This window comes from Artemia sp. Qi Xiang Cuo, chromosome 14 (genome assembly GCF_049724085.1).
Source record: "Artemia sp. Qi Xiang Cuo chromosome 14, ASM4972408v1, whole genome shotgun sequence".
In the NCBI taxonomy this organism is placed as follows: domain Eukaryota; kingdom Metazoa; phylum Arthropoda; class Branchiopoda; order Anostraca; family Artemiidae; genus Artemia; species Artemia sp. Qi Xiang Cuo.
This window is the reverse complement of record NC_142807.1, coordinates 45,545,401-45,561,468: the sequence shown is the minus strand read 5'-3', so window position 1 is coordinate 45,561,468 and position 16,068 is coordinate 45,545,401. Positions and strand designations below refer to the sequence as shown.

General features: G+C 31.7%; 1 long non-coding RNA gene across 3 annotated transcripts in view; it reads right to left on the bottom strand.

The window, feature by feature from the left end:
- Positions 1 to 755: 755 nt before the first annotated feature.
- Positions 756 to 16,068, bottom strand: part of LOC148944516 (uncharacterized) — a 368,975-nt gene continuing 353,662 nt past the window's right edge. For all 3 annotated transcript variants that reach the window (XR_016142847.1, XR_016142848.1, XR_016142849.1), the window contains one exon: positions 756 to 997. This is a non-coding gene — a long non-coding RNA (uncharacterized LOC148944516). The remainder of the gene's footprint in view (positions 998 to 16,068) is intronic.

The following is a 16,068-nucleotide window of genomic DNA, read 5'->3' as shown; positions in this document are numbered from 1 at the left end:
TAAACTATTGGTTGCGACCCCAAATGGGTTTGCATGGCAAAATTCTTTGGTCGTGAGAAATTTCAATGTTAAATATTCAAATACGCGATTTTATAAAATCTGATTTGTATTTTTGTAGAGTTACTCTCACAAACCTGCACACAAAAAAAGGTTGGAATGCGCACACGCACGTTCAGATTCAATCAGATCTAAGACAGTGATTCAGTGACACTGACTGTAATTTGAAGGTGAACTAGTGTAGTATTGGCTCTCTTCCCAGTGATACCATATTGGCTTATTTCTCCCCAGACTGGCTGATTTTAATGGTGACTGGTGGGAACTTTTTAATCTATCTGCCAGCCTAATTCTTGGCTAATTTTATTGTGATCTAGCTTTTTTTTGGTATGAACTGCTTTTTTGGGAAAAAATCATTTTCTTCCCACATCCATACATCATTTGAATTCAAATATTTCTACGTCATATGACGAAGCTGTACACTCTGTGTGCTCAGAAGGCTGGAAGGGACGAACTAAAAGACTTTGTTCGTCAATTCTTCTAATTTGTCCAGGGTTATGTTCTTAGAGATTGTTTTTCGCAAGGTAAAAATTGTTTTTTAATGCTCCGACTTATTTTTTCCTACCTTCTGGCAACACTGGGTCTTCTACTGAAGTCAATTGTAAGGGTTTCACCGTAAGGAAATTTCATATTTTTTCTACTTACTCACTAATTAATAAATTATTATATGCAATATGCTATTTTACATATTTATTTGATTTTGGGTCAAAACAACTTTTAGCTAAATGACTCAAGTTCAATAAGAATGGTGAAGATGCAGAAAATAATGCTAAAAACTCTTCTCAGGAAAGACAAAGTACTTAAATACAAGTATCGAATGTACGAAAAAGAAAAGATGATGAGTCTTTTCTTCAATTTCACCTAACATTTCAATGCTTTAACGGTAGTGAACAACCTCTTTGTTTGATCTGCAATAAATTATTGGCTCCAGAGAACATCAAACCTGCAAAATTGAAATATATCTTGAATCAAAGCATGTTTCTATGTCAATAAACTAAAATAATATTTTAAAAGACCTTACAAATCTTTAAATAAATCGAAGAAATCCTTAAGAAATTTATGACCATTAATGAAAAATATCTACTACAGTCATATGAAGCTTCTTAACATATTGCAAAATTAAAAATGCCGTTCACTATCGGAAAAGATCTTGTATTGCCTGCTGCTGTTTGTAGAAAAATGGTAGATATAGCCTACCAGATGGAAGTAAATATGTTAATTATAATCAAAAAAGTTTTCTATCAAACATCACTGTCTCGAATAGAACTTCTGACATTAACACCTATTACAAGAATTAAAGAAAGCCCAAAGTTTTTAATTGAGCTGAACGAAACAACTGTTATTACTAAATTGACTCAGCTGTTAGTATGTGTCAGGTTCATTTATAAGGATTCATGGAGGAAGAATTATTATTTTGTCGTCCTATGAAAGACCATACTAAAGGGAAAGATACATATTGTAAAATTGACAAAGTTTTAATAAACAATGGTTGTAATGGAAAAATTGCTGTTGAACATGCTAAGATCGTGCAAAAGCAATGGCGGGCAAAAATATTGGTTTTAGATCATTTTTTCAAGCTGCTCATTATGATCACATACATCTTACTTACTGCCTTATTGTCGAAGAGACCCTTGAGGCAAAAAAATTAGCACCAGAATTAAACAATGTGCTTCAGGATACTGTTAAGAGTATAAATCTGTGTTTTAGCGGTAACTAGCAACCTAGCAAGGGACGATCACGTCCAATGTTAAGAAATATAATAACCCGTAACTCCTAAAAATAGAGTCAGATCAAAACAAAAAGTACACCAATAGAACCGCCTTGTCCAAAGCCTTTATATAGGAAACTTTCTGTCATTTGGCTCTAACAGCAAGGGATATACATTGGCTTGAACATCAAGAAAAGTGGCAGCTACTACAGAATTTTGCCTAAACGGCTCTTTTTTTTCTATCTCTCATATTTTCTTTTATACCGATAGCTTGCCACTGGAACTCCGTATACAGTTGTCCAATGGCTCATTTTAAAGCAAATTACTCGATCTAGTACAATTTGTAATTTAATTTTTATTTTAAATAAATCAATTTTTCCTCTAAAAACTGCATTTTATGGCCAATCTTGATGAATGCCGTCATAATCGTAGGTCAGGGGCGGATCCAGAGGGGGGGGGCGAGGGGGACGCCCCCCTAACATAGTCTACAGTAGTGTAATTTACTTAATTAACGCTCTTTTGCGTTAAATAAACTTGCTCCTAACGCAAGTTTATCGGATTCACCTATTTCCCCTCCCCCCCCCAAAAAAAAAATCCTGGATCCACCTCTGTCGTAGTTAGTAACCATATATGATTTTCATTAAGAACCTTGCCCTTAACAGCTGTTTATATTCAAATCTCTGTAAGGATACGGATTCCAACTGGAGAACTTAATTATGCATGCAAAACTAAAATTGTCGTCAAGACGTCAAAGTTTAAGAAGATTTTTCTTGTTAAAGGACGAAATTAAAATATTTTTAACCAAAGGAAAATGTGAAATTGCTACTTTTTTTCAAAATGACTTTTGGTTATCCAAGTTGTGTTATCTGTCAGAAATCTTTGCATAATTAAAAAATCTCAGCTTGTCTATTCCAAAAACAATTGCAATATATTTACTTCAAATGATTAAATTGAATGTTTTATATGAAAAATGGATCAACATCTAGAAAAACATGGTAGAAGAAAAACGTTCTAAATGTTTTCCAGTGTCGACAATTTTATAATCGAGAACAAACGGAGCCAAATTTTCTTTTTACTTTTCAGGAAAGGGTTATCCCTAAGAACCTTCAAGTATACCTATCAAGAGAATGCCTAAAATTACCTCTTAAGAAATGTCATTTGATCAATTTGAAAGCTCTCCGAATTTTCAGTTGTGCAACCAGCTTTGATTGAAAACTGTGCCAACAGAAGTCCATTGTCTTTTCAACCAAACTTCATAATCAAATCACAAATTCTGAATAGGTTTTCAATGATAAATAGTCCCCTGGGAGTATTTGCTAATGGACCCTCAGCCTTTGAGATAGTCAGTCGAGGTTGAGGCCCACAAAACAATGTTTAAATTATCGAATCCTCTTAAAAGCGCTGAAAACACAGTTCTGTACATATTTTATGTCAAATATTTTACTTCAAAAAGGTAGCTTAGATTCAAAAGCTGTTTTGGATTGGCTTAAGTGAGATTGATCACCTGCCACTTAAAGCTCAAGAGAAATTTACTGAGCGTTCGAGTGACTCAAACTTAAAACTACAGCTACCAAAAAAGCCTTGGACTGAATCAAATAGTTCGTGGTAACAAACTGTATGTAAGGAGTGATGCGGCTTAATAGTAGCCGAAACTCTAAAAAACGGAATTTGATACCAATAGAAGTAGAAGGGCCTTATTGAGTCCGAACAGCACCACGTGGTTTATGGTTTTCTCACTGAGAATGAAAAAACAGGAATTTTATCACTTGGAAAAACAGGAATTTCGTCACATTTATGTCTGTTTTCATGGACGGTTATGTGTGTTGATCGATTTATTTTATGTTTTTATGGAATTTGTCAGTGAGAATTGGAAAAACAGAAACTTTCTCACTTGGAAAACCATAAACCACGTGGTCCTGTCACGAGTAGCACCCATTTGGAACACCTCTGCTGTCGACCTCAATTCACCTACCGTGAATCAATAATTCCCCTTAGAAACAACAAATTAATTCCCCTTTCTTGACAGATCAATCAAACAATGACATCATCTGTCAGACTTTAAAAATTTTCGCATAGAAACGATTCTCCAGGAATAGATCCAAGTCATTAATGTCTTTGCCTCGGAAACAACTCTTTTGGTCGAACTCCAAAGGATATTAATAACCAAACGCCATGGAAACAATTCTCCAAGAAACATCTTAGCAATGAATTGTTTTAGCGCGGGAATCAGGTTTTTTATTAATTTGAAATGCATTAGCGCAGAGATGCCAAAAACAAAAGGAACACGCTGAGTTACGTTTAGGGATTATTTGGGCGAAACTGTTTTAGACAGGTTATGGAATTATTTCGGCGAAACACTTAGAGACATTTTAAAAGATGATTTTTGAAGAGATTTTGGAAGAGGTTTTGAGTGTGGTCGTTATAATACACAAGTTTCATTTGAACAGTGTTGTGAGGTCCTATACAACAACCCAAAGGGTTCCGATCCCCCTACCCCAACCCCAAAGGGTTCCAATCCCTCTACCCCAACCCCGAAGGAAGCCACCGGTCCTCAAAGGTCCACTGGGCTCCCAAAGGGCCCCCCCGGCCCTCAAGGTTCCCCCAGACCCCCCCCCCCCGAGGCTCAAAGGGCCCCTCCCCCCTTTGGCCCCCCAAAGGGGCCCCTCTCCCTCCATCTCCTCCTCCTCCCTCCCCTCCCCCTCCCCTCCTCCCCTCCCCTCCTCCTCCTCCTCCCCTCCCCTCCCCTCCCCTCCCCCATTTTTTATACTTTTTTTGTGCATTGAGACACAGAACGACCCCCTCCCCCAGCCCCCTCCCCCCTCCAAAGGTCTGATTTTTCAAAGTTCATTTTGAATTTCCTTCGTTGAAATGCAAGAGTTGGAATGTTTCAGTAGTGTTTGGTTGTGGTTTACCTTGTCACAGTTCCATTCTCTTAATTTTTAAAAGTTCATTTTTAATTTCTGTCGTTGAAATGCAAGAGTTGGAATATTTCAGTAGTGTTTGGTTGTGGTTTACCATGTCACAGTTACATTCTCTTGATTTTTGAAAGTTCATTTTTAATTTATTTCATTGAAATGCAAGAGTTCGAATATTTCAGTAGTGTTTGGTTGTGGTTTACCTTGTCACAGCTACTTTTTCTTGATTTTTCAAAGTTTATTTTGAATTTTTGTCGTTGAAATGCAAGAGTTGGAATATTTCAGTAGTGTTTGGCTGTGGTTTACCTTGTCACTGTTACATTTTCTTGATTTTTCAAAGTTCATTTTGAATTTCCTTTGTTGAAAGGCAAGAGTTGGAATATTTTAGTAGTGTATGGTTTACCTTGTCACAGTTACATTTTCTTGATTTTTCAAAGTTCATTTTGAATTTCTTTTGTTGAAATGCAAGAGTTGGAATATTTCAGTAGTGTTTGGTTGTGATTTACCTTGTCACAGTTACATTTTCTTGATTTTTCAAAGTTCATTTTGAATTTCTTTTGTTGAAAGGCAAGAGTTGGATTATTTCAGTAGTGTTTGGTTGTGGTTTACCTTGTCACAGTTACATTTTCATGATTTTTCAAAGTTCATTTTGAATTTCTTTTGTTGAAATGCAAGAGTTGGAATATTTCAATAGTGTTTGGTTGTGGTTTACCTTGTCACAGTTACATTTTCTTGATTTTTCAAAGTTCATTTTGAATTTCTTTAGTGAAAAGCAAGAGTTGAAATATTTCAGTAGTGTGTTGATGTAGTTTACCCTGTCACAGTTACATCTTCTTAATTTTTCAAAGTTCATTTTGAATTTCTTACATTGAAATGTAAGAGTTGGAATATTTCAGTTGTGTTTGGTAGTGGTTTACCTTGTCACAGTTACATTTTCTTAATTTTTCAAAGTTCATTTTGAATTTCTTTCGTTGAAATTCAAGAGCTTTAAAATGACATGCGGTTGTTGTTATGGAGGAACTTGACACAGTTACATTTCTTGCATCTTCAAAGTTCATTTTGAATTTTTTTCATTTAAAGAAAAGAGTTGGAATATTTCAGGAGTGTTTAGTTATGATTTACCTTGTCACCGTTACATTTTCTTGATTTTTCAAAGTTCATTTTGAATTTCCTTCGTTGAAATTCAAGAGTTGGAATGTTTCAGTAGTGTTTGGTTGTGGTTTACCTTGTCACATTTACATTTTCTTGATTTTTCAAAGTTCATTTTGAATTTCTTTCGTTGAAATGCAAGAGTTGGAATATTTCAGTAGTGTTTGGTTGTGGTTTACCTTGTCACAGTTACATTTTCTTGATTTTTCAAAGTTCATTTTGAATTTCTTTCATTGAAATGCAAGATTTGGAATATTTAAGTAGTGTTTGGTTTAGCTTGTCACTTTTAAATTTTATTTATTTTTCATATTTAATTGTTAATTTCTTTCATTGAAATGCAAGAGTTGTAATATTTCAGTATTGTTTGGTTGTTGTTTACCTTGTCACTGTTACATTTTCTTGATTTTTCAAAGTTCATTTTGAATTTCTTTTGTTGAAAGGCAAGAGTTGGAATATTTCAGTAGTGTGTTGTTGTAGTTTACCTTGTCACAGTTACATTTTCTTGATTTTTCAAAGTACATTTTCAATTTCTTTGGTTGAAATGCAAGAGTTTGAATATTTCAGTAGTGTTTGGTTGTGGTTTACCTTGTCACAGTTACATTTTCTTCATTTTTCAAAGTTCATTTTGAATTTCTTTCTTTGAAATGCAAGAGTTGGAATATTCCAGTTGTGTTTCGTTATGGTCTACCTTGTCACAGTTACATTTTCTTGATTTTTCAAAGTTCATTTTGAATTTCTTTCATTGAAATCTAAGAGTTGGAATATTTCAGTAGTGTTTGGTTGTGGTTTACCTTGTCACAGTTACATTTTCTTGATTTTTCAAATTTAATTTGAATTTATTTCGTTGAAATGCAAGAGCTGCAATATTTCAATAGTGTTTGGTTGTGGTTTACCTTGTCACACTTACATTTTCTTGATTTTTCAAAGTTCATTTTGAATTTCTTTAGTTGAAATGCAAGAGTTGGAATATTTTGGTAGTTTTTGTTTGTGGTTTACCTTGTTATAGTTACATTATCTTGATTTTTCAAAGTTCATTTTGAATTTCTTTCGTTGAAATGCAAGAGGTGGAATATTTCAGTAGTGTTTGGTTGTTGTTAACCTTGTCACAGTTACATTTTCTTGATTTGTCAAAGTTCATTTTGAATTTCTTTAGTTGAAATGTAAGATTTAGAATATTTCAGTTGTGTTTGGTTGTGGTTTACCATGTCACAGATACATTTTCTTGATTTTTCAACGTTCATCTTGAATTTCTTTAGTTGAAATGCAAGAGTTGGAATATTTCAGTAGTGTTTGGCTGTGTTTTACCTTGTCACAGTTACATTTTCTTGTTTTTTCAAAGTTAATTTTGAATTTGTTTCGTTGAAATGCAAGAGTTGGAATATTTCAGTGGTGTTTGGTTGGGGTTTACCTTGTCACAGTTACATTTTCTTGATTTTTCAAAGTTCATTTTGAATTTCTTTCGTTGAAATGCAAGAGTTGGAATATTTCAGTATTGTTTGGTTGTGATTTACCTTGTCACAGTTACATTTTCTTGATTTTTCAAAGTTCATTTCGAATTTCTTTCGTTGAAATGCAAGAGTTGGAATATTTCAGTAGTGTTTGGTCGTGGTTTACCTTGTCACAGTTACATTTTCGTGATTTTTCAAAGTTCATTTTGAATTTCTTTCGTTGAAATGCAAGAGTTGGAATATTTCAGTAGTGTTTGGTTGTGGTTTACCTTGTCACAGTTACATTTTCTTGATTTTTCAAAGTTCATTTATAATTTCTTTCCTTGAAAAGAAAAAGTTGGAATATTTCAGTAGTGTTTCGTTGTGGTTTACCTTGTCACAGTTAAAGTTTATTGATTTTTCAAATTTCATTTTGAAATTCTTTAGTTGAAATGCAAGAGTTGGAAAATTTCAGTAGTGTTTGGTTATGATTTACCTCTTCACAGTTACATTTTCTTGATTTTTCAAAGTTCATTTTGAATTTCTTTCGTTAAAATACAAGTGTTGGAATATGTCAGTTGTGGTTGGTTTGGTTTTACGTGGCCACAGTTAATTTTTCTTTATTATTCAGCGTTAACTTTTAATTTCTTTCATTGAAATGTAAGAGTTGTAATATTTCAGTAGTTTACTTTCGTAGTTTTACCTTTTCACAGTTAAATATTATTTTTTTTTAAAAGTCGATTTTGAATTTCTTTAGTTGAAATGCAAGAGTTGGAATATTTCAGTAGTGTTTGGTTGTGATTTACCTTGTCACAGTTACATTTTCTTGTTTTTTCAAAGTTCATTTTGAATTTCTTTCGTTGAAATGCAAGAGTTGGAATATTTCAATAGTGTTTGATTGTCGTTTACCTTGTCACAGTTACATTTTCTTGATTTTTCAAAGTTAATTTTGAATTTATTTCATTGAAATGCAAGAGTTGGAATATTTCAGTAGTGTTTGGTTGTGGTTTACCTTGACACAGTTACATTTTCTTGATTTTTCTAAGTTCATTTTGAATTTCTTTCGTTGAAATGCAAGAGTTGGAATATTTTAGTTGTGTTTGGTTTACCTTGCCACAGTTACATTTTCTTGATTTTTCAAAGTTCTTTTTGAATTTCTTTCGTTGAAATACAAGATTTGGAATGTTTCAGTAGGGGTTGGCTATGGTTTACCCTTTCGAAGTTACTTTTTCTTGATTTTTAAAAGTTCATTCTGAATTTCTTTCGTTGAAATGCAAGATTTGGAATATTTCAGTAGTGTTTGGTTGTGGTTTATCATGTCAAAGTTAAATTTTCGTTATTTTTCCAAGTTTATTTGAAGTTCTTTCGTTGAAATTCAAGATTTTGATTGTTTCAGTAGTGTTTGATTATGGTTTAAAATGTCAGTGTTAAAATTTCGTTTATTTTTTACAGTTATTTTTGTATTTATTTCTTTGAAATGCAAGAGTTGTAATATTTCAGTAGTGTTTGGTTATGGTTTACCTTGTCACAGTTTCATTTTCTTGATTTTTTCAATGTTCATTTTGAATTTCTTTTGTTGAAATGCAAGAGTTGGAATATTTCAGTAGTGTTTGCTTATGGTTTACATTGTCACAGTTACATTTTCTTGATTTTTCAAAGTTCTTTTGAATTTCTTTCGTTGAAATGCAAGAGTTGGAATATTTCAGTAGTGCTTGGTTATGGTTTACCTTGTCTCAGTTACATTTTCTTGATTTTTCAAAGTTTATTTCGAATTTCTATCGTTGAAATGCAAGAGTTGGAATATTTCAGTAGTGTTTGGTTGTGGTTTACCTTGTCACAGTTACATTTTCTTGTTTTTTCAAAGTTCATTTTGAATTTCATTCGTTGAAATGCAGGAGTTGGAAAATTTAAGTAGTGTTTGGTTGTGTTTTATCTTGTCACAGTTACAATGTCTGTATTTTTAAATGTTCATTTTGAATTTATTTCGTTGAAATGCAAGAGTTGGAATATTTCAATAGTGTTTGGTTGTGGTTTACCTTGTCACAGTTACATTTTCTTGATTTTTCAACTTTCATTTTGAATTTCTTTCGTTGAAATGCAAGAGTTGGAATATTTCAGTAGCGTTTGGTTTCGGTTTCCCTTTTCAAAGTTACATTTTCTTGATTTTTCATCTTTAATTTTGAATTTATTTCTTTTATATTCAAGATTTTTACTGGTTAATTAATTTATTTAGTTTATATTAAATAGTTGGACTATTTAAGTAGTGTTTAATTTAGGTTTAACATTTCACAGTTACAATTTCTTGAGTTTTAAAAGTTCATTTGAATTTATTTAGTTGAAATGCAAGATTTGGAATATTTAAGTAGTGTTTGGTTATGATTTACCTCTGTCAAAGTTACATTTTTTTGATTTTTCAAAGTTAATTTTGAATTTCTTTCGTTGAAATACAAGTGTTGGAATATTTCAGTAGTGTTTGGTTATGGTTTACCTTGTCGAAGTTACATTTTCCTGATTTTTCAAAGTTCATTTTGAATTTCTTTCATTGAAATGCAAGAGTTGGAATATTTCAGTAGTGTTTGGTTGTGGTTTACCTTGTCACAGTTACATTTTCTTGATTTTTCAAAGTTCGATTTTGAATTTCTTTCGTTGAAATGTAAGAGTTGGAATATTTCAGTAGTGTTTGGTTGTGATTTACCTTGTCACAGTTACATTTTCTTGTTTTTTCAAAGTTCATTTTGAATTTCTTTCGTTGAAATGCAAGAGTTGGAATATTTCAATAGTGTTTGATTGTGGTTTACCTTGTCACAGTTACATTTTCTTGATTTTTCAAAGTTCATTTTGAATTTCTTTCGTTGAAATGCAAGAGTTGGAATATTTCAGTAGTGTTTGGTTGTGGTTTACCTTGACACAGTTACATTTTCTTGATTTTTCAAAGTTCATTTTGAATTTCTTTCGTTGAAATGCAAGAGTTTGAATATTTTAGTAGTGTTTGGTTTACCTTGCCACAGTTACATTTTCTTGATTTTTCAAAGTTCATTTTGAATTTCTTTCGTTGAAATGCAAGAGTTAGAATAGTTCAGTAGTGTTTGTTTGTGGGTTACCTTGTCACAGGTACAGTTTCTTGATTTTTCAAAGTTCTTTCTAAATTTCTTTCGTTGAAATGCAAGAGTTTGAATATTTCAGTAGTGTTTGGTTGTGGTTTACCTTGTCACAGTTACATTTTCTTGATTTGTCAAAGTTCATTTTGAATTTCTTTCGTTGAAATGCAAGAGTTGGAATGTTTCAGTAGTGTTTGGTTATGGTTTACCATGTCACTTTTACATTTTCTTGATTTTTTCAAAGTTAATTTTTTATTTCTTTCGTTAAATACAAGAATTGGAATATTTCAGTAGTGTTTGGATTTGGTTTACCTTGTCACAGTTTCATTTTCTTGATTTTTTCAAAGTTCTTTTTGAATTTCTTTTCTTGAAATGCAAGAGATGGAATATTTCAGTAGTGTTTGTTTGTGGTTTACCTTGTCACAGTTACATTTTCTTGATTTTTCAAAGTTCATTTTGAATTTCTTTCGTTGAAATGCAAGAGATGGAATATTTCAGTAGTGTTTGGTTTTGTTTTACATTATCACAGTTACATTTTTCTTGATTGTTCAAAGTTCATTTGAATTTCTTTCCTTGAAATGCAAGAGTTGGAATATTTCAGTAGGGATTGGGTATTGACTTACGTGAGACATTTTCATTTTCTGGAATGGCAAACATTCATTATGAATTTATATCCTTGAAATGCCAGAGTCCGGAAATTTCAGTAGTGTTTGTTTGCGGTTTACCTTGTCGCAGTTATATTTTCTTGATATTTAATTGTTATTTTTTAATTTATTTACTTGAAATGCAAGAGTTGGAATATTTCAGTAGTGTTAGTTTTTGGTATATCTTGACACATCTTCCTTTATTTTATTTTTCCAAATTAATTTTGAATTTTAGCTATTGAAATGCAAGAGTTGGAATATTTCAGTTTTGTTTCGTTTCGGTTTCCATTTTCACTGATACAGTGTTCTTGTTTGTTCAATTTAAATTTTAATTTATTTCTTTGAAATGCAAGAGTTGGAATATTTCAGTAATTTCTTTCGTTGAGATGCAAGAGTTGGAATATTTCAGTAGTGTTTGGTTGTGGTTTACCATGTCACAGTTACATTTTCTTGATTTTTCAAAGTTCATTTTGAATTTCTTTCGTTGAAATGCAAGATTTGGAATATTTCAGTAGTGTTTGGATGTGGTTTACCTTGTTACAGTATCATTTTCTTGCTTTTTTCAATTTTAATTTTGAATTTCTTTTGTTGAAATGCACGAGTTGGAATCTTTCAGTAGTGTTTGGTTATGGTTTACCTTGTCACAGTTACATTTTCTTGATTGTTCAAAGTTCATTTTGAATGTCTTTCCTTGAAATGCAAGAGTTAGAATATTTCAGTAGTGTTTGGTTATGGTTTACCTTGTCACAGTTACAATTTCTTAATTGTTCAAAGTTGATTTTGAATTTCTTTCGTTGAAATGCAGGAGTCGGAAAATTTCAGTAGTGTTTGGATGCTTTTTACCTTGCCACAGTTACAAGTTCTGTTTTTTTCAAGTTTAATTTTTAATATCTTTCTTTTAAATGAAAGAGTTGGAATATTTCAGTAGTGTTTTGTTGTGGTTTACCGTGTCACTGTTACATTCTCTTGATGTTTCAAAGTTCATTTGGAATTTCTTTCGTTGAAATGCAATAGTTTGAATATTTCAGTAGTGTTTGGTTGTGGTTTACCTTGTCACAGTTACATTTTCTTGATGTTTCAAAGTTCATTTTGAATTTCTTTCGTTGAAATGCAAGAGTTGGATTATTTCAGTAGTGTTTTGGTTATGGTTTACCTTGTCACAGTTACATTCTCTTGATTTTTCAAAGTTCATTTTGAATTTCTTTCATTAAAATGCAAGAGTTGGATTATTTCAGTAGTGTTTTGTTATGGTTTACCTTGTCACATTTACATTGTCTTGATTTTTCAAAGTTCATTTTTGATTTATTTCGTTGAAATGCAAGAGTTGGATTATTTCAGTAGTGTTTTCTCGTGGATTACCATGTCACTGTTTACATTCTCTTGATTGTTTCAAAGTTCATTTTGGATTTCTTTCGTTGAAATGCAAGAGTTGGAATATTTCAGTAGTGTTTTGTTGTGGTTTACCTTGTCACAGTTACATTTTCTTGATGTTTCAAAGTTCATTTTGAATTTCTTTCGTTACAAATGCAAGAGTTGGAATATTTCAGTAGTGTTTTGTTGTGGTTTACCTTGTCACACTTACATTCTCTTGATTTTCAAAGTTCATTTTGGATTTCTTTCGTTGAAATGCAAGAGTTGGAATATTTCAGTAGTGTTTTTTTGTGGTTTAAATTGTCATAGTTACATTCTCTTGATTTTTCGAAGTTTATTTTGAATTTCTTTCGCTGAAATGCAAGAGTTTGAATATTTCAATAGTTTTTTGTCGTGGTTTACATTGTCACAGTTACATTTTCTTGATTTTTCAAATTTCATTTTGAATTTCTTTCTTTGAAATGCAAGAGTTGGAATATTTCAGTAGTGTTTGGTTGTGGTTTACCATGTCACAGTTACATTTTCTTGATGTTTCAAAGTTCATTTTGAATTTTCTTTCGTTGAAATGCAAGAGTTGGAATATTCCAGTAGTGTTTGGTTGTGGTTTACCTTGTCACAGTTACATTCTCTTGATGTTTCAAAGTTCATCTTGGATTTCTTTCGTTACAAATGCAAGAGTTGGAATATTTCAGTAGTGTTTTCTCGTGGTTTACCATGTCACTGTTACATTCTCTTGATGTTTCAAAGTTCATTTTGAATTTCTTTCGTTGAAATGCAAGATTTGGAATGTTTCAGTAGTGTTTGATTATGGTTTACCTTGTCACAGTTACATTTTCTTGATTTTTCAAAGTTCATTTTGAATTTCTTTCGTTGAAATGCAAGAGTTGAAATATTTCAGCAGTATTTGTGTGTTGTTTAACTTGTCAAATTTACATTTTCTTTATTTTTTCAAAGTTCTCTCTTTATTTATTTAGCTTAAATTAATGATTTTGTATATTTCAGTAGTGTTTGGTTGTTGTTTACATTGTCACATTTAATTTTTATTTATTTTTAATATTTCTTTTGAATTTCTGTCGTTGAAAAGCAAGAGTTGGGATATTTCAGAAGTGTTTGGTTATGGTTTACCTTGTCACAGTTACATTTTCTTGATTTTTCAAAGTTGTTTTTGAGTTTCTTTCCTTGTAATGCAAGAGTTTGAATATTTCAGTAGTGTTTGGTTGTGCTTTACCTTGTCACAGTTACATTTTCTTGATTTTTCAAAGTTCATTTTGAATTTCTTTCGTTGAAAGGCAAGAGTTGGAATATTTCAGTAGTGTTTGGCTGTGGTTTACCGTGTCACAATTACATTTTCTTAATTATTCAAAGTTCATTTTTAATTTCATAATATGAAATTAAAGAGTTTGAATATTTCAGGAGATAGAGGAAGTGCTTTAACTTGTGACAGTTAGAATTTCCTAATTTTTAAAAGTTCATTTTGAATTTTTTTCGTTGAAATGCAAGAGTTGGAATATTTCAGTAGTGTTTGGTTGTGGTTTACCTTGTCACAGTTACATTTTCTTGATTTTTCAAAGTTCATTTTGAATTTCTTTCGTTGAAATGCAAGAGTTGGAATATTTCAGTAGTGTTTGGTTGTGGTTTACCTTGTCACAGTTACAGTTTCTTGATTTTTCAAAGTTCATTTTGAATTTCTTTCATTGAAAAGCATTAGTTGGAATATTTCAGTAGTGTTTTTTTGCTGTTTACCTTGTCACAGTTAAATTTTCTTGATTTTTAAAAGTTCATTTTTATTTAATTAAGTTTTAATGAAAGAGTTGGTATATTTCACAAGTGTTTTGGTTGTGGTTTACATTGTCACAGTTACATTTTCTTGATTTTTCAAAGTTCATTTTGAATTTCTTTCGTTGAAATGCAAGAGTTGGAATATTTCAGTAGTGTTTGGTTGTGGTTTAACTTGACACAGTTACATCTTCTTGATTTTTCAAAGTTCATTTTGAATTTCCTTCATTGAAATAGGTTTTGGTCGTGCTTTACCTTGACACAGTTAAATTTCTTGATTTTTGTTAGGTTAGGTTGGGTTAGGCTAGATCAAGTTAGATTAGGTTAAGTTAGGTTAGGTTAGGTTAGCCTACGTACGCGCGCGTACGTAGGCTAACCTAACCTAACCTAACTTAACCTAATCTAACTTGATCTAGCCTAACCTAACCTAACTTAACAGAAATCAAGAAATTTAACTGTGTCAGGTTAAAGCACGATCAAAACCTATTTCAATGAAGAAATTCAAAATGAACTTTGAAAAATCAAGAAAATGTAACTGTGTCAAGATTAAACCATAACCAAACACTACTGAAATATTCCAACTCTTGCATTTCAACGAAGAAATTCAAAATGAACTTTGAAAAATCAAGAAAATGTAACTGTGACAAGGTAAACCACAACACAAACACTACTGAAATATTCCAACTCTTGCATTTCAACGAAAGAAATTCAAAATGAACTTTGAAAAATCAAGAAAATGTAACTGTGACAAGGTAAACCACAACCAAACACTACTGAAATATTCCAACTCTTGCATTTCAACGAAAGAAATTCAAAATGAACTTTGAAAAATCAAGAAAATGTAACTGTGACAAGGTAAACCACAACCAAACACTACTGAAATATTCCAACTCTTGCATTTCAACGAAGAAATTCAAAATGAACTTTGAAAAATCAAGAAAATGTAACTGTGACAAGGTAAACCACAACCAAACACTACTGAAATATTCCAACTCTTGCATTTCAACGAAAGAAATTCAAAATGAACTTTGAAAAATCAAGAAAATGTAACTGTGACAAGGTAAACCACAACCAAACACTACTGAAATATTCCAACTCTTGCATTTCAACGAAAGAAATTCAAAATGAACTTTGAAAAATCAAGAAAATGTAACTGTGACAAGGTAAACCACAACCAAACACTACTGAAATATTCCAACTCTTGCATTTCAACGAAAGAAATTCAAAATGAACTTTGAAAAATCAAGAAAATGTAACTGTGACAAGGTAAACCACAACCAAACACTACTGAAATATTCCAACTCTTGCATTTCAACGAAAGAAATTCAAAATGAACTTTGAAAAATCAAGAAAATGTAACTGTGACAAGGTAAACCACAACCAAACACTACTGAAATATTCCAACTCTTGCATTTCAGTGAAACAAATTCAAAATGAACTTTGAAAAATCAAGAATATGTAACTGTGACAAGGTAAACCACAACCAAACACTACTGAAATATTCCAACTCTTCTATTTAAAGGAAAAAAATTCAAAAAGTACTTTGAAAAATAACGAGTATGTACCTCTGACACGGTAATCCACTACCAAACACTACTGAAATATTCCAACTCTTGCATTTCAACGAAAGAAATTCAAAATGAACTTTGAAAAATCAAGAAAATGGAACTGTGACAAGGTAAACCACAACCAAACACTACTGAAATATTCCAACTCTTGCATTTCAACGAAAGAAATTCAAAATGAACTTTGAAAAATCAAGAAAATGTAACTGTGACATGGTAAACCAAAGCCAAACACTTATGAAATATTCCAACTCTTGCATTTCAACGAAAGAAATTCAAAATGAACTTTGAAAAATCAAGAAAATGTAACTGTGACAAGGTAAACCATATCCAAACACAACAGAAATATTCCAACTCTTCC